The sequence below is a fragment of the Bombyx mori genome, chromosome 5, assembly GCF_030269925.1.
Source record: "Bombyx mori chromosome 5, ASM3026992v2".
Lineage (NCBI taxonomy): Eukaryota > Metazoa > Arthropoda > Insecta > Lepidoptera > Bombycidae > Bombyx > Bombyx mori.
The window spans coordinates 2,247,051-2,273,712 of NC_085111.1; the positions used below are offsets into that span (position 1 = coordinate 2,247,051).

At 37.8% G+C, this 26,662-nt stretch overlaps 1 protein-coding gene and 1 non-coding gene across 2 annotated transcripts in view; both read right to left on the reverse strand.

Moving 5' to 3' along the window:
* Nucleotides 1–26,662, reverse strand: part of NGR-A17 (neuropeptide receptor A17) — a 107,394-nt gene that overhangs the window by 50,642 nt on the left and 30,090 nt on the right.
* Nucleotides 15,629–15,700, reverse strand: TRNAH-GUG (transfer RNA histidin (anticodon GUG)). Its single transcript has one exon. It is a non-coding gene; the product is annotated as a tRNA-His (tRNA).

Here is a 26,662-nt window from a genome sequence, read left to right on the forward strand (position 1 = left end):
GTACGTTAAAATAACGAATACAAGGAGAACGTGCAGGATGATGCCGTGTGAACCCAACCTTACGCTACTTACTTCCTACGAGATTAAAACGTGTTGCGTTGCATAGCGTGTATCTAACACGATAATGTACAAAACGAATATACATATAAAATTAAACAGGATACCTACTAATCTCACGTTAAAAGCCCACTGAGTTTCTCGCCGGCTCTTCTCAGTGGGTCGCGTTTCCAATCCGGTGGTAGATTCCGGGAAGCACTGCTCTTGTTAGGGCCAGTGTTAGCAACACTCCCGTTCGAGCCCCGTGAGCTCATCTACATGTTAGGGCGAAGCTGAAATAGCTTCTCAAGGCTATCAGCATACGTAGGAAAAAAAAAAACTCGATCGAAACTGGCCCGTAAACAGAGCGTGCATCTTTGACATCAAAATTTCCGGATTGAAAACGCTTAAACCAAATTTATGCTACTCTCACAGACACTGGACTGGTCCATAAACATTACAAATTTTTTTCGCGGCTTGCGTTGCATCTTCACCTTTTTTGTAGTAAAATTTTAAAATGTATAGAATTTTCTTCATTAGATTCACTCATCTTTACAGTACGAAAAATAAACAAAAATCACACATTTTCATAATTTGATTTTAGAATTATCTTCTTTAAAATTTAAGCTTTTAATGATACTAAAACTAGCCAGATACAAATAGTATAGCCAACGAGATTTTATTACAAGTTCATACATACTATAATGCGAAAAGACTTTTTCCCCAACCTATTATTATAGTAATGCTACCATAAATCTTGCGCAGTATTTAATGTAATTCAATAATTGATGCTGTTCAAGTAGAATGAGCCTATATAGTATAATATATAAATTTCAATGTATTTATTTATTTTTATGTTTCTGATTTTACAAACTGACAAAGGGTACCTACGGCTTCCACCAACCGCCTTTTTTCTCGGCAAACCGAACCAGTCTAATTATGATATTGGGAAATAGTATATTAATATACATTTGTTGTAAATTTTGATAGCGCGATTCAGGTTATTATCAAATACTAGCGGCACGCTCCGACTACGCTTGGTTTTTTTTTTTTATTGCTTAGATGGGCGGACGAGCTCACAGCCCACCTGTTGTTAAGTGGTTACTGGAACCCATGGACATCTACAATGTAAATGCGCCACCCACCTTGAGATATAAGTTCTAAGATCTCAGTATAATTACAACGGCTGCTCCACCCTTCAAACCGAAACGCATTACTGCTTCACGGCAGAAATAGGCAGGGCAGTGGTACCTACCCGCGCGGACTCACAAGCGGTCCTACCACCAGTAAAAAACAACCGGTATTTAACAAAAATTTCAACGATGTTTGACGTTGTTTTATTTCTTAAAATAAAAGAACATTTATTGCGGCATAACTATAATAGTTATATATAAGGTAAAAGCTCCTAATACGGCGGTAGTCAAAATCGCTTCCTATTACGGTGGTATTTCTATTTTCGACATTTATTCTTGTTTTATTCAGTTTAAGCTCACCGAAACGGAATCTATTTATTCTAAATCTATTACTTCATAACATAACTGACATTTTCAAGTGTAGCATATAAACAACACTACAAGATCTATCAGTTTGTAGCACGGCATCAACGTGAGAGGAGTTTCCATACAAACGCGGAACAAAAAAATAAGTACACTAATATTTAGAAACTAAGTTTTTTGTATTAATAAGTCGTTCAACTTTGTTAATGTGTTATTTGTAGCATTTTCCTACTATTATACTTACTTTTTAAATAGCTTGTTTCATATATGTAACTCATTTTTTACTCAAAAAATCAGAAACAAAATACCGCCGTAATACGGTACGAATTTTATAGATTAATCCTAATACGGTGGTATAACTCCGAAATAGGAAATATACTGGGCATATTTAATTGTTTATAACTTTCAATTTATTAAGTTATTGAATTAGTTCCAAGTTTAGTTGGAATAATTATTAATCTTGTAAATTAGAAACCATATTCTGCGGTATGTATTATTCATTAAAAATCTAGTTAAATATGAAAACTGTCGAGTGCAAAATGTTGGTTTCTTAGAAGGGGTAAAAATAGGAAGGTGTATTTTAATTAATCACAAATCATATATTTTGTATAACTGTTGACTTGAGTTTTACACATCTGGGCCAAAAAACTGTTATCGTTTGATTAAGTATTTACATTCTTTGTTTATCGAAATTTTGATGGGTCAGAATTAGGATTAAAAAAATACGAGTAGTTTTCCTATTACGGTGGTAGTTATTTCCAGGTAGCTCTGTGTTAGGTTCTATGATCTCCTATTACGGTCATATTCATAGAACATAAAATTACAAGTTTTAGGATTCCATAGAAATAATAGAAAGGTTATTTATACTTATTTTACACAAAAAGATAATACAATAAAAACAGATTTAAAGAATGTCTAAATACTATGTACAAAGGCGAGCTTAACTCTTCATGAGTTTTCTTCCAGCAAACCCTTTTCAGAGAGAAATACGATGTATAGTGTACAAGTGAAAGGTTATTAAAATATATTAAATACAGTGGATTTCATTAATAACGACCTCGGTTATAGCAACGTCGAACTTACGTCCCTTGAATTTAAAGCATACTTTCGTAAGAAATTCATTCGGTAAGAGCGACTTTGGATACTATAGCGTCAATTTCGGGTATAGCGATTTGTTTTTATGAACCATTTATGACAGATTCCCAGAAATCCCGTACAGATATTTCTATTGAGTCGGTAAAGGCACAAAGACTCATTCATAAAACTATTAAACTTTCTTATCTTTTGTTTACATTCACAGATGACCATCTGTGAAACATTCACAGATGGTCAAGCAAATGATTTGTTGGTTTGTTCCTAAGCAGTCCTCAATAAATTTACCATTAAGTAATTCTATTTTGTTCATCTTAAATATGTATAGCTCTATTCAGACAGCAGTGGCAGCGGCCGCCGCATCAGCCACCGAACATTTTTATTCTTTCAAGCGATACTGATCTATAAAACAATGTAGATAAAGTTTAAAATTCTTTCAAAGCTGAAAGTGCTCTTCGCACCTTTTTTTTCTCCTACCAATGCTGATAGCCTTGGCAGGCTATTTCAGCTTCCCCTTGACGTGTAGATGATCTCATGGGGCTCAAACCGGGAGTGTTGCTAACACTGACCCTACGAAGAGCAGTGCTTCGAAGAATCTACCACTGGATCGGAAACGTGACCAACTAAGAAGATCCGGTGAGAAACTCAGTGGGCTGCGTCTATAGGTTGATTTCTTCTTCGAGTTCTTCATCGCAAGCGACGGGTTCGGCGAGGACGGTAACCGGTGCTTGAGGTACCTAAAACACCGTTAATGGATCGGGAAGATCCGTAATGACGTGCTTAGGGCGACGTCGACTGTTTACCATTCGGTCCACAAGATCGGGTAGGCCTTCGCATCGCTGTCGGCCGTTGCCACCAATGTCTGAATTGAGCCGAAAACTTCACTTACCTTAAGTTTACCATTAAGTTTAAGTCTAAAAAACCTTAGTTACTCCTTATATCATCAGCTATCTATTAGTGAAAGTCTCGTCAAAATCGGTCCAGTCGTTCCAGAGATTAGCCGGAACAAACAGACAGACAGACAAAAATTATAAAAAATGTTATTTTGGTGTATGTACCGTAGATATATTTATATGCATGTGGGAAAAAGCGGTTATTTCAATATTACAAACAGACACTCCAATTTTATTCATGTGTATACATTCGAAATTCTCTAGAATTCTCATGTTAAAATACAATCCAAATCACTTTTAAACGCGGTAAATATGTACTCTCCTTTCCGAGCCGACCTGTGTGAATGCACGGTTATACTACATTTGTATTATAAATGTTAGGACGTGCATAATTAGAAACAATTTAGTAGTTCAACAGTATTTTATAATTTTCAAATTAACATTATATTCTGACATATATCAGTTCTCACATACTAATCATAGATAAGTTTGCTCATCGAACTTTACCTTCTTAACACCTCCCCTCAAAGTCGTGAGCTTTTAACTACAGACATCACAGACAATTATGATTATTCCATCATACCTAAATTATTCATGCATTCATAATGCTTCGTCCCACACAAGCCCTTGGTCAAAATATCAGCAGGCATTTTGTCTGTACTCAAGTATTTCAAATCAATCACACTCTGTTCACACATATCTTGAACAAAATGGTGTCTAACATCAATATGCTTAGTGCGAGAATGATAGCTTCTACTCTGTGCAAGCTTCATAGCACCCTGGTTGTCATTAAATAATGTCACACAACTACATTTTACACCAACATTGTTTATCACATTTCTGAGATACATAGCTTCCTTAGTTGCTTCAGAAAGCGCCAAGTACTCGGCTTCTGTGCTCGATAATGCAACGGTACGCTGTTTTCGTGCTTCCCAGGTAATTGGGGCACCTGCTAAAATAAATGCAAAACCGGAATATGACCTTCTATCAATCGTATTTGCACCCCAGTCTGCATCAACTACACCAAACAATGGTACACCTGTCCTCTCATACATTAAGCCGAAAGTTGATGTACCTTTCAAATACCTCAACACTCGCTTAGCTGCCTTCCAATGCTGTACATCATAATTAGTGTTAAATTGGCTTAAATAATTTACAGTATAAGCTATATCCGGTCTGGTAGATACAGCCAAATACATAAGGGCACCTATAAGGTTCTGGTAAGGGTACTGACTCATAACATCATTGTTTACACTGTTGGGTTTTTCTAGTTTAACGTTCACATCCATAGGTGTTGATATAGGTTTACAATCACTCATACCATAACGCTCTAATACTTTATCTATATACGCACCTTGCTTTAAATACACTCTATGCTCCTTATCACGTGAAAATTCGATACCCAAACAAGTACTGATTTTTCCCATATCCTTCATTTCAAAGGCATTAGATAACTGACGCTTAACATCATGCAACCACACCTCATCATTAGTAGCTAGGATAATGTCATCTACATAAATAGCAATTAACATCATTTTTTCATCCCTTTGCGCAACAAACACACAAGGTTCTTGTGGTAATGCTTCAAAACCAATATTCTTCAACCTTCCTACTAACTTTTTATGCCACTGTAATCCTGATTGACGCAAACCATACAAAGAGTTCTTTAACAAACACACATTATTCTCACACTCATTCAATGCTTCGTTCCAGCGTTTAGCTGTATGAAGTATATTCTTATCTCTTATAATATCTCGTTTTGATCCAATATTTTGGTTTGCTAGTACACTTTCTAAGACATCTGATAGTTTATCTGGTATTTCCATGAATACATCTTCTTCGAGAGTACCATTCAAGTAAGCTGTTACTACATCCATTTGATGCATCTCTAATCCTAACTCTGCTGACACTGCAGCTATGAGTCTCACAGATGAAGACCTTACAACAGGAGAAAAGGTTTCGTAAAAATCCTCCCCTGGCCTTTGAGAACATCCCTTTGCGACAAGCCGTACTTTCTTCCCTGTATTCTTTGTTTGAAATACAAATCTGCTACCAATCACTTTTCTATTTTTCGGTCGTGGGACTATTTCCCATGTAACATTCTTTAATTGTGCCAAATACTCGTCTTCTAAAGCCCTTCGCCATTCAGGTTCGTCATCAGTCTTTTCTATTTCTTTCCATGTTTTAGGTTCCATAATCGCAATTCCAGCTATCGTTTCTTCATTATCTACTTCATACTCCGATTCAGTTTCACTCTCTGTACTGTTAGTAGCTGGTTTATACTCTTTGCGCGGTCTTCCCACTAAGCCAGTACGAACTATCCTTGGTCTTCCTCTCCCTCTCATGGGGTTTGTTTTTCGATCTTCCTTCTTCTGATCATGTCCTGTCAATTCAACGACTATCTTCGAATTATCAAAACTCTCTTCTTCGTCATTTCGTATTTCTTTATACTCATGACAGAATGCTGTCTCGTTCATAAACTTCACATCGCGAGAAATGACGATTCTTCTAGTCTTAGGATCATGTATTCTGTAAGCTTTAGACTCAGTAGCATAGCCCATAAATATTCCAAGCTCTGAACTTGATTCGAATTTTCCCTTCTGCGTTCCTTTGTTTTTATAATACGCTTTCGATCCAAACACGCGCATGTAGATTACGGTAGGTTTCTTTCCTTTCCACAGGGTAAATGGTATTTGACCATCAAGAGCTGCAGTGGGGCATCGGTTCCTTATGTAATTAGCAGTATTAATTGCTTCAGCCCAAAAAACAGGAGGGCTTCCCGCCTGACGCATCATACAACGGGCCATCTCTAGCAATGTCCTGTTCTTTCTCTCCGAAATCCCGTTCTGCTGAGGCGTATAAGGTGCCGTCAACCTCCGTCTTATTCCTTCTTTCTTCAAGAAATCATCAAAGTCTTTGTTAATGTATTCTCGACCGTTATCGGATTGTAGATTTTTGATCTTCTTTCCTGTCAATTTTTCCACGTAAGCCTTGTAATCTTTGAAAACTTGAAGTACGTCGCTTTTATTAGCAATAAAGTATACTTCACACCATCTTGATTTGTCGTCGATGAATGTGACAAAATACTTTTTACCGCCCATAGACTGTTGTCTCATTGGTCCGCACACATCTGTATGCACGATCTCCAATAGTTCACTGGTACGATCTTCGCTTCCTTTAGAAAAAGGCGTGCATGTCTGTTTTTCACTTATACATATTTCACACTCTGACAATTTTTCGTTGTCCTTCAATGATAGGCCATGGACAAGGCCATTTTTCGCCATTGCCTTTAAATCACGCTCGTTAAGATGGCCGAGGCGCTCGTGCCACATATCTATAGGTTTTTTCACCATTTCAACATTATTGACATCATCTTGGCTCATTCGGACGTGGTATAAGTTACCAACTCGATCCGCTCGCATATGAACCTTATTATTGTCATCTATGACAATTGCATAATTTTTATTGAAGCGAACTTCAAACCCGTGATCTGTCATCTTCGCAACTGATAATAAATTAGTTCGTAGATCCGACACGTAGAACACTTTTTTAATATCAACATGGCGCTTTTCGCTGCCTGTGTCTACCATAGTACTGACTTTTCCCGAACCGCTAATTTTTGTAGTTTTACCATTAGCCAAATTCAAGTCTGTATCAACTCGAGTAAAATCTTTAATCAATTGTTTGTTGTTACACATATGTCCCGTACATCCACTGTCAATACACCATACAGGAGCTCTCTGCTCGGCTATCATCACCTCTTTGGTGGTACTTACTAACATAGTTGTCTTGTGCTCATCATCACTATTACATTCTGCTTTATGTGAGCTTTGTTTAAGCTTACTCACGTTTTTAGTTCTGCACTCTCTCGCCATATGCCCAAGACGACCGCAACGATAGCACTCAATGTTTTTATTTGTGTGCTGTTCAAAGTTCTTCTTCGGGTTGGCATTTGATTTAATATTGGTACGCTTGACGAACATAGCCCTCTGGTCTATTATCTTACTCTTCCGACCTTCATAATCCTCGATAATCTTCACTTTCAGTACATCAGTTGATGGTAAATCATCACGCGATTCCATTGCTGTTCGAAACATTGAGAACGAATCCGGTAAACTATAAAGTAATAAAATAGCAAGCAACTCATCTATCACTATCAATCCGATTTCTTTAAGCTTCTTAACACAGTCGAAAAAATCAGAAATATGTTTTCGTAGGTCTCCATCTTCTGGCATATGATTTAATACAAGTCTCTTTAGTAATGACGCTTTTCGCGCTGGCCCGCTTGACTCATACATAGATTTTAACTTGTCCCATATTGCTTTAGAGGAGTCTAAACCATCCAGTGCAATTAACTCGCTCGGGCTGACAGCTAACAATATGTCCGATTCGGCTTTTCCGTCCATTTTATTCCATTCAGAATATTTAGAATCTGAATGTATTGGTTTCGGTATTTTTCCTGATACGTATTCCCACAAATCATTCTTCTTCAGAATAGCTCGCATGTGAATCTTCCAGGTGTCATAGTTATCACCCGTAAGTCGATCAATATTAATATTAGAAGTCATTTCGTAGTTTCTTCAACTTCAAAAAAAAAATCAGGAAATAATTGACACAACGGATTACGCCTATTAAAACAATTAATCGTTAAATCATTTCTATTTCACTTTCTGCAACGTCCTGGGCCCATAACCTGTTAGGACGTGCATAATTAGAAACAATTTAGTAGTTCAACAGTATTTTATAATTTTCAAATTAACATTATATTCTGACATATATCAGTTCTCACATACTAATCATAGATAAGTTTGCTCATCGAACTTTACCTTCTTAACAATAAATTTCATTAAAAGTGGTCAATTAATGCAAAACTTACAATTTAAGTTCTTCACATTTATATTATTTACTTAATAAATATTATATGTTCGGAACTTAATAAATATAATTTCTGACCCTCTGTATTAGGAACCGTCTACCGCAGTAATAGGCTCTGACCTCAACCATACCTCCGTATTAGGGAAAATCGACCCGGCTATTTAAAACATTTTTTAAAATAAGTAATTTCTAGAAAAGAAATATAGACTCAACAGTAATACGAAATTTAAATTCCATTTTTGACGATGAAAATTTTTTCCACCTTTAAAAATACTTAAAAATGCTTATTTTTCTTTCTTACTTTCAAATTTTGCGAAATACCTCCGTAATAGGTGCTTTTACCTTAGTTAGTTATATTATAGTTATATATAATAGTTAAAATACGTTGTCGTGACCCTTTTTGTAATGTGTTCTACAAAGTCGTAGTACATTATTTTATTCTATCATCAATAGTTTTCGCAGGGCACGCGATGTAAAGAATATTTTAGGTAATTTTTATACACCTTGGGTTACATTATTGGTGTTTTAGTAAGGATCCCTAATTTTTTCAAAAAAGATTATAGCCTATGTCACTCCGGAATAGTGTAGCTTCCAAACAGTGAAATAATATTTCAAATCGGTTCAGTAGTTTCGGAGCCTATTCAATACAAACAAACAAATGAATCTTTCCTCTTTATAATATTAGTATATAAGTAGACAATTCACTTGTCGCTTTAGAGACAATTACGACAATTAATTCAACAATACGCCAATAAATTCTTCGTGGATTTTTCGAAAGAGCTGATTGTCACATTAAATATTAATCTTCTACGATCGAATCGAGTACATTAGTCAGCGTTGCGATCGACGGCAGAAAATAAAATAAAACAAATGGTTTGTTTACGTGACTTCTAAGAAACTCAATAGTCGCCGCGTCGTGGAGGGAGCGTAAAACATTTTCAGAACAATATGGCCCCTCTGACTAATAGTCACACGCATTTGCATTCAGAGCTGTGAAACGGGTTTGCTACAAGAATAAATAATTCCTACTATAAACTATAATATATTTATGAAATGAACTTAGAATTAATTCATTTCACGTATGTTTTAATTACTATCGGAGGGAGTTACTATACGAGCAAATGTTTCTAATCAACTGCATTGTGACGCTAAAAAAAAAGATAAACTCTTTTTTTTTTTTTTTATTGGTTAGATGGTTGGAAAAGACCTCGGGGTGCAGCCCAATACGTTGGTCCGAGCAGATCCGCACCGCTCTTGATTCCACGTTTCACAACGCCCTCCACACCGCCAGAGACAAGAATGGATGGAGAAAAATCGTGCCTGCGAAGGTGATACAAAAGGGCGGTCACGACCCTCAGCAATGAGGAATACGGCGCAAGGAGGAGATGGTTGGACGAGCTCAGAGCCCGCTTGTTATTAAGTGGTTACTGGAGCCCATACACATCTGCAACGTAAATGCGCCACCCACCTTGAGATATAGGCTTTACGGTCTCAGTATAGTTACAACGGCTGTCCCACTCTTCAAACCGAAACGCATTACTACTTCACGGCAGAAATAGGCAGAGCGGTGGTACCTACCCGTGCGGACTCACAACAGATCCTACTACCAGTAAATTCCAGCTACGCCCGGATGAGTAACAAAACTACATCGAATACATAATATTTTACTGGTGTTAGGTGGTAGTGGTGGTGGTGGTGGTGTTAGGGAGTGCTATGAGCACTGGCACGGGGAGGTGCCGCAAACCTGGTTATTTTTTTATGACAAGCAACTTTAAATATCAATTTGTAATATGGGACAATTACACTGAAAGACAAAAATACTAGTAATATATTTTATTTTATTTTTATTTTATTTTATTTTATTTATTGGGTACCAACATGTTATACATCAGCACAGAACATTACAGGTATCATATACATTGATTTCACACTAAATGCTAACACAATTACAGGTACCGACTGCATGCATAAAAAAAAGCGGTTCATTATATAAAAAACAAAGAAAAACTATATATAACATTACATGAAGACCTTACATTATTACACATTTACTACCAAATACGCTATTACTTAATTGAAAAAACTCATTGAGCAAGGCTGTAGACTTCTCGTCTAAAACTGTCAACAGTGCCAGCAAAAACGTCCAGAGAATACTTGTTATGCAAATTATTTAATTCCCCAACTAGTCTGCTGAGAGGCGCGTTCTTACCTAGGTTGGTGTAGAATCTGGGAACCCTGAACACCATCAACTTCGAGGCCCTTGTCGACGTCAGCGGCACGTTAAAGTTCAGAAGAGATAAGAGATCAGGGGCATCGTATTCTCCGTTAACAAGTTTATGCAGGAACAATAGATCGAGAGTGCGTCTCCGCTCCGAAAGAGAGCTCATGTGGAAATACTTTAACCTAGCCGGGTAACTCTGAATGGTTCTAGCAACATTGCAGGAGAAAGCAAGGTGCCACAGAAAACGCTTCTGGACCCTCTCTAACTTCTTTTTGTACACGTCGTAAAAAGGGTTCCAAGTGACACTGCAGTACTCCAGAGTGCTACGAACGTAAGAGTTGTATAGTAATATTTTTGTTTCCGGTCTAGTAAAGTCCCTGCTGTTCCGCAAAACAAAGCCGAGGGACTTGAAAGCCTTCGAGCAGATCTTCTCAATATGGACGTGAAATCTTAATTCTCGGTCAACTTCTACGCCGAGATCCCTAATACTATCGACCTCTTTTATGATGCTATGGTTTATAATATAATAAAAAAAGAGATTAAAGCATCAGGTCTAAAGGCGGGTGGCGGCATTTACATTGTGACAACATTGTTTGCCACGCTTTCTGATGATAAGGGTGTATGCAAGAACCATTATACAGTACCATTGAGAAGTTGAGAAACTAGGAAAGCATTCCATCACTTTCCAACTGGCTTACCGTGGACTTGTTGGTGTACAATAGCAATGAAAAAAAAAACTTTGACAATGTTACTGACTTTGACGGCCTGTAAGTATCAGATACAGTAACACCAACGGCTCCTTCCCTTATTACCTTTATAATTAAATAAGAACATTAATATATCTGCAATTATAATTTCATCCATTTGACATCAAAATTTCCGGATTGAAAACGCTTAAACCAAATTTATGCTACTCTCACAGACACTGGACTGGTCCATAAACATTACAAATTTTTTTCGCGGCTTGCGTTGCATCTTCACCTTTTTTGTAGTAAAATTTTAAAATGTATAGAATTTTCTTCATTAGATTCACTCATCTTTACAGTACGAAAAATAAACAAAAATCACACATTTTCATAATTTGATTTTAGAATTATCTTCTTTAAAATTTAAGCTTTTAATGATACTAAAACTAGCCAGATACAAATAGTATAGCCAACGAGATTTTATTACAAGTTCATACATACTATAATGCGAAAAGACTTTTTCCCCAACCTATTATTATAGTAATGCTACCATAAATCTTGCGCAGTATTTAATGTAATTCAATAATTGATGCTGTTCAAGTAGAATGAGCCTATATAGTATAATATATAAATTTCAATGTATTTATTTATTTTTATGTTTCTGATTTTACAAACTGACAAAGGGTACCTACGGCTTCCACCAACCGCCTTTTTTCTCGGCAAACCGAACCAGTCTAATTATGATATTGGGAAATAGTATATTAATATACATTTGTTGTAAATTTTGATAGCGCGATTCAGGTTATTATCAAATACTAGCGGCACGCTCCGACTACGCTTGGTTTTTTTTTTTTATTGCTTAGATGGGCGGACGAGCTCACAGCCCACCTGTTGTTAAGTGGTTACTGGAACCCATGGACATCTACAATGTAAATGCGCCACCCACCTTGAGATATAAGTTCTAAGATCTCAGTATAATTACAACGGCTGCTCCACCCTTCAAACCGAAACGCATTACTGCTTCACGGCAGAAATAGGCAGGGCAGTGGTACCTACCCGCGCGGACTCACAAGCGGTCCTACCACCAGTAAAAAACAACCGGTATTTAACAAAAATTTCAACGATGTTTGACGTTGTTTTATTTCTTAAAATAAAAGAACATTTATTGCGGCATAACTATAATAGTTATATATAGTTAGTTATATTATAGTTATATATAATAGTTAAAATACGTTGTCGTGACCCTTTTTGTAATGTGTTCTACAAAGTCGTAGTACATTATTTTATTCTATCATCAATAGTTTTCGCAGGGCACGCGATGTAAAGAATATTTTAGGTAATTTTTATACACCTTGGGTTACATTATTGGTGTTTTAGTAAGGATCCCTAATTTTTTCAAAAAAGATTATAGCCTATGTCACTCCGGAATAGTGTAGCTTCCAAACAGTGAAATAATATTTCAAATCGGTTCAGTAGTTTCGGAGCCTATTCAATACAAACAAACAAATGAATCTTTCCTCTTTATAATATTAGTATATAAGTAGACAATTCACTTGTCGCTTTAGAGACAATTACGACAATTAATTCAACAATACGCCAATAAATTCTTCGTGGATTTTTCGAAAGAGCTGATTGTCACATTAAATATTAATCTTCTACGATCGAATCGAGTACATTAGTCAGCGTTGCGATCGACGGCAGAAAATAAAATAAAACAAATGGTTTGTTTACGTGACTTCTAAGAAACTCAATAGTCGCCGCGTCGTGGAGGGAGCGTAAAACATTTTCAGAACAATATGGCCCCTCTGACTAATAGTCACACGCATTTGCATTCAGAGCTGTGAAACGGGTTTGCTACAAGAATAAATAATTCCTACTATAAACTATAATATATTTATGAAATGAACTTAGAATTAATTCATTTCACGTATGTTTTAATTACTATCGGAGGGAGTTACTATACGAGCAAATGTTTCTAATCAACTGCATTGTGACGCTAAAAAAAAGATAAACTCTTTTTTTTTTTTTTTATTGGTTAGATGGTTGGAAAAGACCTCGGGGTGCAGCCCAATACGTTGGTCCGAGCAGATCCGCACCGCTCTTGATTCCACGTTTCACAACGCCCTCCACACCGCCAGAGACAAGAATGGATGGAGAAAAATCGTGCCTGCGAAGGTGATACAAAAGGGCGGTCACGACCCTCAGCAATGAGGAATACGGCGCAAGGAGGAGATGGTTGGACGAGCTCAGAGCCCGCTTGTTATTAAGTGGTTACTGGAGCCCATACACATCTGCAACGTAAATGCGCCACCCACCTTGAGATATAGGCTTTACGGTCTCAGTATAGTTACAACGGCTGTCCCACTCTTCAAACCGAAACGCATTACTACTTCACGGCAGAAATAGGCAGAGCGGTGGTACCTACCCGTGCGGACTCACAACAGATCCTACTACCAGTAAATTCCAGCTACGCCCGGATGAGTAACAAAACTACATCGAATACATAATATTTTACTGGTGTTAGGTGGTAGTGGTGGTGGTGGTGGTGTTAGGGAGTGCTATGAGCACTGGCACGGGGAGGTGCCGCAAACCTGGTTATTTTTTTATGACAAGCAACTTTAAATATCAATTTGTAATATGGGACAATTACACTGAAAGACAAAAATACTAGTAATATATTTTATTTTATTTTTATTTTATTTTATTTTATTTATTGGGTACCAACATGTTATACATCAGCACAGAACATTACAGGTATCATATACATTGATTTCACACTAAATGCTAACACAATTACAGGTACCGACTGCATGCATAAAAAAAAGCGGTTCATTATATAAAAAACAAAGAAAAACTATATATAACATTACATGAAGACCTTACATTATTACACATTTACTACCAAATACGCTATTACTTAATTGAAAAAACTCATTGAGCAAGGCTGTAGACTTCTCGTCTAAAACTGTCAACAGTGCCAGCAAAAACGTCCAGAGAATACTTGTTATGCAAATTATTTAATTCCCCAACTAGTCTGCTGAGAGGCGCGTTCTTACCTAGGTTGGTGTAGAATCTGGGAACCCTGAACACCATCAACTTCGAGGCCCTTGTCGACGTCAGCGGCACGTTAAAGTTCAGAAGAGATAAGAGATCAGGGGCATCGTATTCTCCGTTAACAAGTTTATGCAGGAACAATAGATCGAGAGTGCGTCTCCGCTCCGAAAGAGAGCTCATGTGGAAATACTTTAACCTAGCCGGGTAACTCTGAATGGTTCTAGCAACATTGCAGGAGAAAGCAAGGTGCCACAGAAAACGCTTCTGGACCCTCTCTAACTTCTTTTTGTACACGTCGTAAAAAGGGTTCCAAGTGACACTGCAGTACTCCAGAGTGCTACGAACGTAAGAGTTGTATAGTAATATTTTTGTTTCCGGTCTAGTAAAGTCCCTGCTGTTCCGCAAAACAAAGCCGAGGGACTTGAAAGCCTTCGAGCAGATCTTCTCAATATGGACGTGAAATCTTAATTCTCGGTCAACTTCTACGCCGAGATCCCTAATACTATCGACCTCTTTTATGATGCTATGGTTTATAATATAATAAAAAAAGAGATTAAAGCATCAGGTCTAAAGGCGGGTGGCGGCATTTACATTGTGACAACATTGTTTGCCACGCTTTCTGATGATAAGGGTGTATGCAAGAACCATTATACAGTACCATTGAGAAGTTGAGAAACTAGGAAAGCATTCCATCACTTTCCAACTGGCTTACCGTGGACTTGTTGGTGTACAATAGCAATGAAAAAAAAAACTTTGACAATGTTACTGACTTTGACGGCCTGTAAGTATCAGATACAGTAACACCAACGGCTCCTTCCCTTATTACCTTTATAATTAAATAAGAACATTAATATATCTGCAATTATAATTTCATCCATTTGACATCAAAATTTCCGGATTGAAAACGCTTAAACCAATTTTGTGCTACTCTCACAGACACTGCACTAGGTCCATAAACATCGCAATTTTTTTTCGCGGCTTCCGTTGCATTTTTACCTTTTTTGTAGTAAAATTTTAAAATGTATCAAATTTCTTCATTAGATTCACTCATCTTGACAGTACGAAAAATAAATAAAAAACACACATTTTCCTAATTTGAATTTAGAATTATTTTCTTTAAATTTAAACTTTTAATGATACCAAAACTAGCCAGAAACAAATAGTATAACCAAAGATATTTTATTACAAGTTCATACATACTATAATACGAAAAGACTTTTTCCCAATCTATTATTTTAAAAAAAAGTAACTCCGCCGCGACAGTGTTATTATCACTGCCGTGACCAGGATTCGAACCTGGGTTACTACGGCCACAACGTAGGGTCCTAACCACTAGACGATCACGGCTATCGGAGCTGGTGATGAAAGACATCAAACACTCGCTTATAATGTCCAAACTGGAGCACTTTCACCGTTACGTACGGTATTCTGTTAGGTCAAAAGTCTCCATGATTTTCGATGTAATTTGTGTCTTATTCTCTACGATATTAGGTCGAATTATTAGTGTACCGGTAGATATCTTAGTTCGATTTGTATTCAAAGTTCATAGGCAACAAGAATTCGGTTATATCTGTGTTTCGTATCTTAAATACATCCGCAGTACTAGATTGAGGAATCATTTCGAATATCATCAAGCCCTTTTTGACCAAAGTTCTACCAATGCCATTAAGTATACAATCTTACTGTTATCAGGTTACAATTTCACACAATCATAGCGCCGGTGTAAGGCACTAAGATCTTACGACTAATTCTACTTTTTCTTTTGTATAATGAAAGGAAAAACGGCCGGGCACTAATTACTGTTCGTGGAAATGAATTGTTGCGGTGATTTTTCATTTGTGTTGCTTCATTTTGTTATTAATTAATTTTCTTGTCTTCCTGTTTACTTTATTGACGCTATTTTTTTAAGGGATTTTATGACCTGGTAACTGAGACCTTTAAGTCATGTCTTATTTTATTTTATATTCAAATTTTTATGAAAAATGATATATTATGGAGTGAAATGCAATGAAGATGATTAATTTGAGACATTAATCAACTGGGATGAAATTAAATGAAATGAAATGGGATGAAATATAATCTCTAAAAATCTCTAAAAATCTTTTTTCAGTGGACTTTTTGGAGGATCCCGAAGTTACGTCCAGCGGCTTTGTTTCATTTTCCCATATTTGTGCACTTTCACAGATATTAAACAGTTAATAAACCACCATTATTACACATTTAAACCCGAAGAAACACTAAATAGACAAAATAAAACAAATCACACAACTTCACTCCTCGCGTTCCCGCCAAAAAGTCCTTATTGACGCTATATTAGATTTATGGACCTTAAAACGTTAAAATGATATTCTAATCGTGACCGATCTGGGTTAGAAATAGAAACGTGATACTTTGCAGCGACTGGGCTGCGCCTCTCGCATTGCTGACGACCATGAGCGACAGTAACCATTCACCATCAGGTTGATGAAGGTGCTAGTCGCATTTAAAAAACAGGATTCAAACCTACATCCCTTACGCTAGTATACTAGTAGTAGTAGATAGTTTTTTTATTGCTTTGATGGGTGGACGAGCTCATAGCCCACAGTGTTAAGTGGTTACTGGAGCCCATAGACATCTACAACGTACGTGTCGTCACCCACCTTGAGATAAGAGTTCTAAGGTCTCAGTACAGTTACTACCCCACTCTTCAAACCGAAACGCATTACTGCTTCACGGCAGAAATAGGCGGGGTGATGGTACCTACCCGTGCGGACTCACAAGAGGTCCTACCACCAGTATAGATAGTAGTAGTAAGTAAGAATGGTTATTTATTGTTTTACTCAACGTTCTTGAGTGATGTAGCTTAGTGTCTTCGCGGTTGGGTTTTTAATTAAAAAAATCTTAACAAGCTAATTGGTCTATATTTTAGTGTTAAATGAATGATAGAGCAAGGCCGCATTCTAAGTATGTGCACACATATTTTAGACAAACGGTCGTTGCTGACGTCTATGAGTGACGGAAATCATTCACCATTAGGCGATGGCCATGTACTCCTCCTCCTCCGTGCGTCGTGTTCCTCAGTGCTGAGGGTCGTGACCTTTACGGAGCACTTTTGTTAGGACTATGTTCTTCCATTCACTCCTGTCCTCCGCGCAGTGGATAGCGACATTGATGCTGGATTCCAAAGTCGTCTTAATCTGATCGGGCCAGCGTATGGGACTACGCCCCCAAGGCCTCTTTCCTTCCACTTTGCCGGTGATGAGAAATCTTTCGAGATTGTCACCCTTTTTCTTCACAACGTGGCCGAAAAACTCTAAAATCCTACGTAAGCAAATGGTGGAGAGTTTTGAGAAGACGCCTAGTTCTTCCAGGATTGATGCGTTTGTCCAATGTGCTGTCCAGAGAATTCCATGTACAGGTCTGCTTATAACTGCAAACCGGGATCGGAGTAACAACCTTAGAAATTTTAAAACAATTCAAGTTACTCGACCAAAAAACAAACACTAGTCTAATGGGAAAAAAGCACATAGTTCCCACGTGTAGGAGTTCCGCGTGCTGTCATGTGCAATGATCTGTTATTAATACGCTTTTATTAGCTTGAGACGTATGTATGTTAGTATGTAACGGAATTTTGAACATGATTTTGACCCCCTCCAAAACGTCGGATTAACTCGAAATTTGGTATACTTATTAAGGACCGATGACAATTCAATATTAAAAAAATGTATTGGAAAAATCGAAATTCAACTAAAAAATTAAAAATAAATAATAGTTTAAAAAAAATAATTAAAAAAACCCACGCTTTTTTACTATAAAATCATTTATGCCTTACACTATTTTTAATTCAAATTTATTAAAATTGATTTTCTATTATTTAGTTGGATGTTCTATAAAAGCGTATTTTGTTAGTTTTTTTAAACTATTCTTTTTAAATCTTAAGCATATGTCCGGTAGTAGCCCATATGGCTAGGTTCCATCATCTAAGCTACTTTTCACAATAAGCTCCACGTCACGTCTGAAGTGAGTGGCAGAATTTATGCTATGATGGTTGGATCCTACTGTCGATCACCCATCTACGTAATAGAACAGTAGAAAATAACGGCCTTTTTCTGTCGCTCAACAACCCACGTCCGAACCTCGCATGAGACAGAGTTCATGAAAAGGCAAAGGGGAGAAAGTGAAGTGCTTAGTGCGTAGCTCATCTCTCCTATCACTGGGCCCCTTGGGACGCCGGACTGGCGGTCGTCGGCGCCACGACCACCAGCCCTCTCGGTAAAATCACAGCCTAGGATACCTAATCGAACAGTTTGTGAACCATAAAATTTATCTACAAAACTTTATGATGGCATAACCCAGCAATTGAGAGCACAGCTAGCAAGATGGAATAATTGTAAAAATAAACGTTAATTTAGTAAAACTAGAGGTCCCGCAGTAGTCGAAATTCAACTATAATTAATTGGAATTGTAAGTTTGTACACTATTATGATTGTATTTTATACTTCTATAATCACAAATTTCGCCAAGACTACACTATAAAAAATATTAACAAAGACGAACAATATTTAATCTATTCTCAATTTGACCACAAGCGTCAAGAACAAAAGTTTGACAATAAATAATATGCATGCGTGCATGCGTGCGTGCGTGAAATACATGGTATGTAGTGTGTTTAATGTTTTCTTTATTGATTTAATGTATCTTTTAAGCATTATTTAAAAAAAATATTAGCATTGTGCACTTCTTCTCTATATTCTCTATAAGTGTGGAAAATTTCACACACCTCCGTCCGCGCAATTTTCGTAAAAAGGGATACAAAGTTTTTGCTTAATTATAACATTAATTAATACGACCACTCTCAACTCTGCCAATGCCGGTCCCATGGCCAGATGAGAAAAGAGGAAGTTTGAGTTGGAGTTCGACCGTTTCCACTGTAAAACAGTCAACACCGAATGTCTGGCGGCGGTTAATTAGCCGGATCCAAATAAAGCTTCAACGGCCTCGAATAACTAAATCTCTTCCAAAAGCACTGCCGTGGAAGGACGCGGGACCCCACCACGTTTATTTTCCCAAGAAAGCCTCATGAGGCTACGACCCTCAGCATTGGGGATTATCGACCAAGGAGGGAATACGACCATAAAAAACGATTAATCGGATATTTGTAAAGAAATAATGTAAACCTCAAAACATTTAATTTAATTAACAGTCACTGAACAATTACAATTAACACAAATAATTTAATTAACACTTACATTTAATGTAAATTTTTTGGTGTCACACAAACTTTTAAAACAAAACACTCAATGAAGAAACAATTCGAAATGATTGACACTACGAGAATAAATACGGCGCATATATAATAATTATGTAGAACACAGACGATTATAAAACGCCATATGTCACATTACTGACGCACGGGCCGTATTAATATTGTTTAAGAGGGCCATCACCCTCGGCTACCTTCGCACTTTACGGCTTCGACACCACGTGCGAAATTAGCACTACACTTTGTCATCAACAACGGATTAATATTATTTTAGTGCTCTCCCAAATGTTCAGTCCCCGTAACAGATTTCTTGAGTGACCTTCGACAAAAGCTGATTGAATTTTGTGTAGACTGTGGCTGGTAGCCATCATACAACACAAGAGAGAACTTTTTGGCGGGAATGCGAGTAGCATAGTGTGTGATTAGTTTTATTTTGTCTATTTAGTATTTCTTCAGGTTTAAATGTGTAATAACCGTGTTTATTAACTGTTTAATATCTATGAAAGTGCACAAATGTGGGAAAATGAAACAAAGCATCGGCTTTCCATCCGTCCATCGGGACGTAACTTGTCGGGATCCTCGAAAAAGTCCACTGAAAAATTTTCATTAAATGACCATTATTTTACTGAGATTATATTTAATCCCATATCATCTGATCTCAATACATTTAATTTCATCCCAGTTGATTAATTTATTAAATTAATCATCTTCATTTCATTTCATTTCACTCTATTTTATCATTTTTATTAAAATAAGAATATAAATTAAAATAAGATATTACTTAAAGGTCTTAGTTACCAGGTCATAAAATCCCGTAAAAATACAACACAAGATATTTGACAGAAGCCTGAATTTCGCTTACGACGTTTTTAATATAAGCTTGCATTTAAACAAGTTCCGAACAACAACATTTGGACTGTCGGTCTACCGAGCCATTTCACCCGCTCGGTGGAAGATCTTCCCTTTATCGTTATACCCCACATAGACGTCTCTCGAATATAAATACGCATATTTCGTTGATCCGTACGAGTGGCGACAGTGGTCTCCCCTTCTTCTTTAAGTCAGATTCCATAACCAAGGAAAAAATAGTCAGGACACTATTACTTACCTCTGTAGGCTCAATACGCCCTGTCACAAGCATAGTACATTGTGCACTAAGCACTTACACTTTCTTCCCTGAACAGCTGGACGAAAACTTTCGGCGTCGGTAGGAAAAAATATCTTTAACGTAGATAATCTCTATGTTTAAATAGGATGTAATAATCCGTGCGCTCTCCAGCTTTGAATTGGACCGACCCATAATATTCCCCAGGGTGTCGTAAAAGGCGAGTAAGAGACTACTACTGACTACTGTCTTAGGACAACGACAGCGGTCCCAAAGGGGGCGTCAGGCAGACGGCTGGTCGTAAAACTCCTGTTAAATCCCTGTGCAGCATGATAGGAGTACATTTAGCGTCCACCCAAGACTATAAGGATAAGAAGAAGAAGAAAACGAATGCCGATATTTAAATATAGAAGTCGACGTGTGTATCTGTATGTATGTTTCCAATAGAATTCAGAAATGGTTGAACTTATTTCGATGAATTTTTCAGGAAATCCTCAGACAAGCCCAGCGAATGGTCTGTTTGTTTATGTTTGGTACCGATCCCATCGAAGCCAGGTTAAGGACCGGTCAGAAAAGTGAGCCGGATTTCACTAGTATTAATATAAAAATGATGTCGAGTGCTTTAACAGTTAATTAGTACTTTAACAGTTTAATTTCATATTTTGTACAATTTTCGTGGTCACAAACGACTAACGTCGACATTTCAATAGTATGTATTAATGTGAGATCCCTTAAGCGAACCACTACTGTAGTGAAATAGTGGACTAAACTGTGAATTTTGTTCAGAGCATGCAGTTAATAACCTCGTTCGTGCCCGTTGAGTTTCTCGCCGAATCTTTCCAGTGGGTTGCGATTCCGATCCGGTAGTAAATACATTCACGAAGCAGCTGCCCTTTAGCTGATAAGTTTCCTTCGGAGGCGCTCAGGCAGTTGTTAGCAAATCCCTTCCTCTTGGCTGAACCTTTGCTTGCCCACCTGTCCTGGTGAAACTGGAAAAGCTTTCGGCCACCGGGAATCCTTACTTCATAAAAAAGTCTCGTTCGTCCAAATATTATAGTATAATGTGTATACAACACAAGTTGCTAGGATTGCACCAGTAAGGAGTCAAGTGGACTCGTAGATATAACGATGTCATTCTTCAAAATAATGGTGACACATTTTCTGTTACGGAAGTGTTTGTGCGGTAATTGTATCTGTTCCATATTTGATTCGCTCGACTGTTTCGAGAAAATTTCCATTACCGGAAGAAAATATATTCCGGTTTAAAGAAAAAATCGATTCGACCGAAGTGAATGAAGATTTCTAAAAAAAAAAAAAAAAAGTGTGTGTGTCCGCTCCGACGCACGACTGGAGTTTACTGGATATAAAAAATTAAACGAAACAATACGAGAAATAGTTCTATATTACGACAACACGATACACTACAGATTATTAACAAATTAACGAGACACAAAACAAACGACTAACAAATATATGAAAATACAATAATGAGAGAAACGCGCGATCAGTACGAGGCTTTGTGGCGGACTGCCGGCGCATGTACTAGCATGTCACACGAAATGCGCATAACGCATTTCGTGTGACATGCTAGTACGATTTTGGTCCCCATAATTTTCATACCCCGGGCCTATATATGTAAATCGATTCTAAAGGAGTAAACTCCAAAAAACCTTCTAATCCGTCAGCTTATACTTTTGAATTCGATCCTCCCGATCCACTAACGGTCCTTTTAGGTACCTCAAGCACCGGTCACCGTTCTCGTCGAACCCGTCGCTTGCGACGAAGGGCTCGACGAGTAAATTAACCCTCAGACACAGCCCACTGAGTTTCTCGCAGGATCTTCTCAGTGGGTCGCGTTTCCGATCCGGTAGTAGATTCTAGTGTAGGTACATTTTTTATTTATTTATTAGAGGGGTGGATGAGCTCACAACCCACCTGGTGTTAAGTAGTTACTGGAGCCCATAGACATCTACAACGTAAAAGCGCCACGCACCTTGAGATATAAGTTTTAACATCTCAATTATAGTTACAACGGCTGCCCCACCCTTCAAACGGTAACGCATTACTCCCTCACGGCAGAAATAGGCGGAGTGGTGGTACCTACCCGTGCGAACTCACAAGAGGTCCTACCACCAGTAATTACGCAAATTATAATTTTGCGGGTTTGATTTTTATTACGCGATGTTATTCCTTCATCATGGAAGTCAATCGTGAAAATTTGTTAAGTACGTATTTCATTAGAAAAATTGGTACCCGCCTGGGATTAGAACACCGGTGCATCGCTTCAACATGAATGCACCGGACGTCTTATCCTTTAGGCCACGGCGACTTAGATCAAACCCGCAATAATTATAAGAATTCAGACATTTGTCTCGAGTCTCAAGGTAAGCGGTGGTCAAGGTGGTCAAATTGTGTCTACGTTGTGATATCTACGGACTTTGGTAGCCCCTGAACACAGGGCGATCTCGTCCAAACGTCTACACAATAAATAAAACAATATGTCGTTTAACGTTTTAAAATTTATTTTTCAATTAGTCTTCAGTTCAAACATAATGAAATAAACATTTAAAAACTTTGAGTAAAATTGTGTGTTCTATCACAAATTTCTCGCGATATTCTCGTTTTGGAACTTTATACCACTATTTGGGCTGTGACTATATTAATCCATTTGAAGCAACAATAAAAAAAACATTTGGCAGGAACTCGGGCATAGTCCCGTAATAAAGTAATAGCAGTAGCAGTAGTAGCAGTAGTAGCAGTAGTAGCAGTAGTAGCAGTAGTAGCAGTAGTAGCAGTAGTAGCAGTGGTAGCAGTAGTAGCAGTAGTAGTAGTCCTAGGGTAACCCGCTGGTATAGAGCCCGCACAAGTTATCTCCACTTCACCCTGTCTTGCGCTTGATCCTGAACATCGGCCAGACCAGAGATTCTCGTCTAGCTCTCCACAGTGCATCGCCAAGTGTGTACAGGGCGACCAGGTCTTCTATTGCCACGCGGTTGATGATACACGACACGCCCGTAATTAAGAATCAAGTTAAACAAAGTTTTGAGAAAGGCTATTTATTACCATATTTTTTCCTACCTATACTTATTTACCTAAACTTCTTTTCTTACCTAAATTTTAAATTTTTTTCTACCTAAGCTGATGGTCTTGAGAGACCATATCAGCGTCAATTTTTAATGATCGCGTATGTATGTCGCGTAGCATACTGAGATGTGTACAGTGCACACACTTCATTCGATAAACAATCGAGTCGAGGACACGTCACTCGGAAAATCAACATGCAAATATCGTTGACTTTTCATTTGCTGCTCATGAAAATTCTGTGCCGAAAACACGTAAGGACTTTATCTGATGACAGAAAAAGGGGCTTCCTCCCCGCATACGTTCGTTAGCAAGTATTCGACAGCGAAGAAAGCGAAGGTTGAAGAGGTAATGAAAATTGTATCCCGAGTCGAGCATACATAAGCAGTTGATGGAGGAAATCGCGTCAGTACTGAATCCGTGGAAAGGTAAACCGACTTACATTAAATCGAAGTAGAATATTATCAATATACGCGGAGTCAATTAAATATGCATAATTAAGGGTCTCTTCTTTATTTTTTATTGCTTAGGTGGATGAGCTCACGATCCACCTGATGTTAAGTGGTTACCGGAGCCCATAGACATCTACAACGTAAATGCCGCCACCTACCTTGAGATACGAGTTCTAAAGGTCTCAGTTTTGGGCTGGTGGTATCTACCCGTACGGACCCACAAGATGTCCTACCACCAGTTATTACGCAAATTATAATTTTTCGGGTTTGATTTGACTCAAAAACTTGTGGTCAGAATTAATAACAAAGAATAAAATTTAAATGGGACCACATGAAAAGCACCCGAAATATCATCAAAATCGGTTCACATGGAAAAAAGATCTGAGGTAGCACACATAAAAATTGAAACAAACTGAAACCTCCTCCTTTTTGAATTCGGTTAAAAAATTTAATTCGAATACTTATATAATACAAATATTCCAATTAGTTTATAGCATTGTTTTAAGCCGAGCATCGCATTCATTTTATATATTGCGCATACAGAACGTTGTTTTAACAAATAATCAATGTTCGCATATAGACATGCCGCGTAATTGAATATCACCCAAATGAATGCAATATCACTTGATGAAATATGGCTTCGTTTAGTATTTTTTTGGATTGAAAAATCAATTTATATAGCAAGTACAGTAAATACAGGCTTTTTTTTAAATTGTAGGACGCAGACACCGGCGCGCTACCAGCACTCTAGCGCGCTGCCAAGTAGTGTCGACAACAATAGAGCAACCAGTTGGCGGTGTATCGCGTCCCGACCCGGCAGGCTGGTTCTGGTCCAGCGGGGTATTCCAGGACACCAGCGGCACCGTCTGGGCGGCCTGACGGGCTGCCGTACCGAGACGGCCGACGTTACAGAGCTTTTGATTCGCCTCGAAGACTCCATCGGCCGGGCGTTCTTGGGGTGAGCTGCACCGTCTGGTTGTAGTGTTCACCGCGATAACCCCCTTACCTCATCCGGGTTCTGACCTCGGAGGGGATCGGACGCTTGGGTGAAGAGTGCAGGGGAGTCTTTTGGTGAGTAGGGCCCTGTAAACATCCTTGGGCCCGCGGTCTCCCAGTCGCGGACCAGTCCCACATACCCCTAGGCGCGGGGACCTCGTAGGAGGATCGGCCCCCGGTCCGAAAAAAAAAGACGTAGATACCGTGTGAACATTGTTTTTTAACATCTCAACTATAATTTTGTTGTATTTCGAACATATGTAAGTCGCTCTGACCGCCGAAACTGTACATCTGGTACACCGCAAGTTGTAAAAAGAACATAATAAACGCGAGATTAAATCGTAAAAGTGCTTATAATCATGTGGCAACTCGCGAAACCTCGGAGATTGTAATAAAATATCCCGAAGAAAAAAATTGTCGAATTTTCCTTCACAACTCGAAGTCTGGTCGAGTTCGTTCACCCCCAATTTGTTCGGGTGCGCGGGAAACATTCCGACATTTAAATATATAAAAAGAAGGTTCAAAATGACTTTTGTTTTTCAAGTACGTAGAATCTGATTGTCCGTTCGTTTTCTGGGTTCAGATTAATCGTTATATATTTAATAATATTCAATGGTTGCGGCAATTCAGACAGAACAGCATAAATTTTGTTGGACACGAACGTATGATTGCTTCACCGTAGAAATAATCTTGTGGTGGGACTCACCCATGTGGGCTCAGAATACACCCCACCACTTAAAAAGGACCACTGCTCATCACAGTATAAGTTTAAATAAAAAAAGAAAGTGGCCATTTTCCAACACTAAAAAAAAATTATACCATACAACCCGAACAAAATAGAAATGTCTCATGTAAGACTAAAACACGTACACTTACTGTACATGTTACTCAGTGGGGTTATACTTGATGGATAACTATTTTCTTCCATTTCTAAAATCAAATCATAGAACAGTTGTTATTATTAAAACTAAGCCTTAACAGTTACTGTGTTCTATGAATAGGACATAGAAGTCAGTTTTGTTTATCACGAGCAAAACCGACTTAAGCCTACTAGTCTCAATACATTTACTTCACAACATTGCGGCATTCATTTCCGCGGACGTATCTGTTTCGCGAGATAAATATATTTGTCTTGGAAAAAAAATCTTGTGAAATACGCAGAGAATATTTCGGAAAGGAATTGTCTAATTAGATCGTTGTTTATTGTTGGCAACTTTTTTGCGCATTACAATGTTTTATAAATATTTTCTTCGGATTTTGAATTAGACAGCATTTCTTTCTTTGATCCGATTATGAATGTTTCTTAAATTAATTTTCTTTGACGATGTCTTTCTTGTTCAAGTTTTAAAGTAAACCGTAATTTGAAGCTTAAAGTGCGAATAAAGTGTCTGTGTCGTTTAGAATTTTCTATGGCAAATTCTAAACTCTGCCAT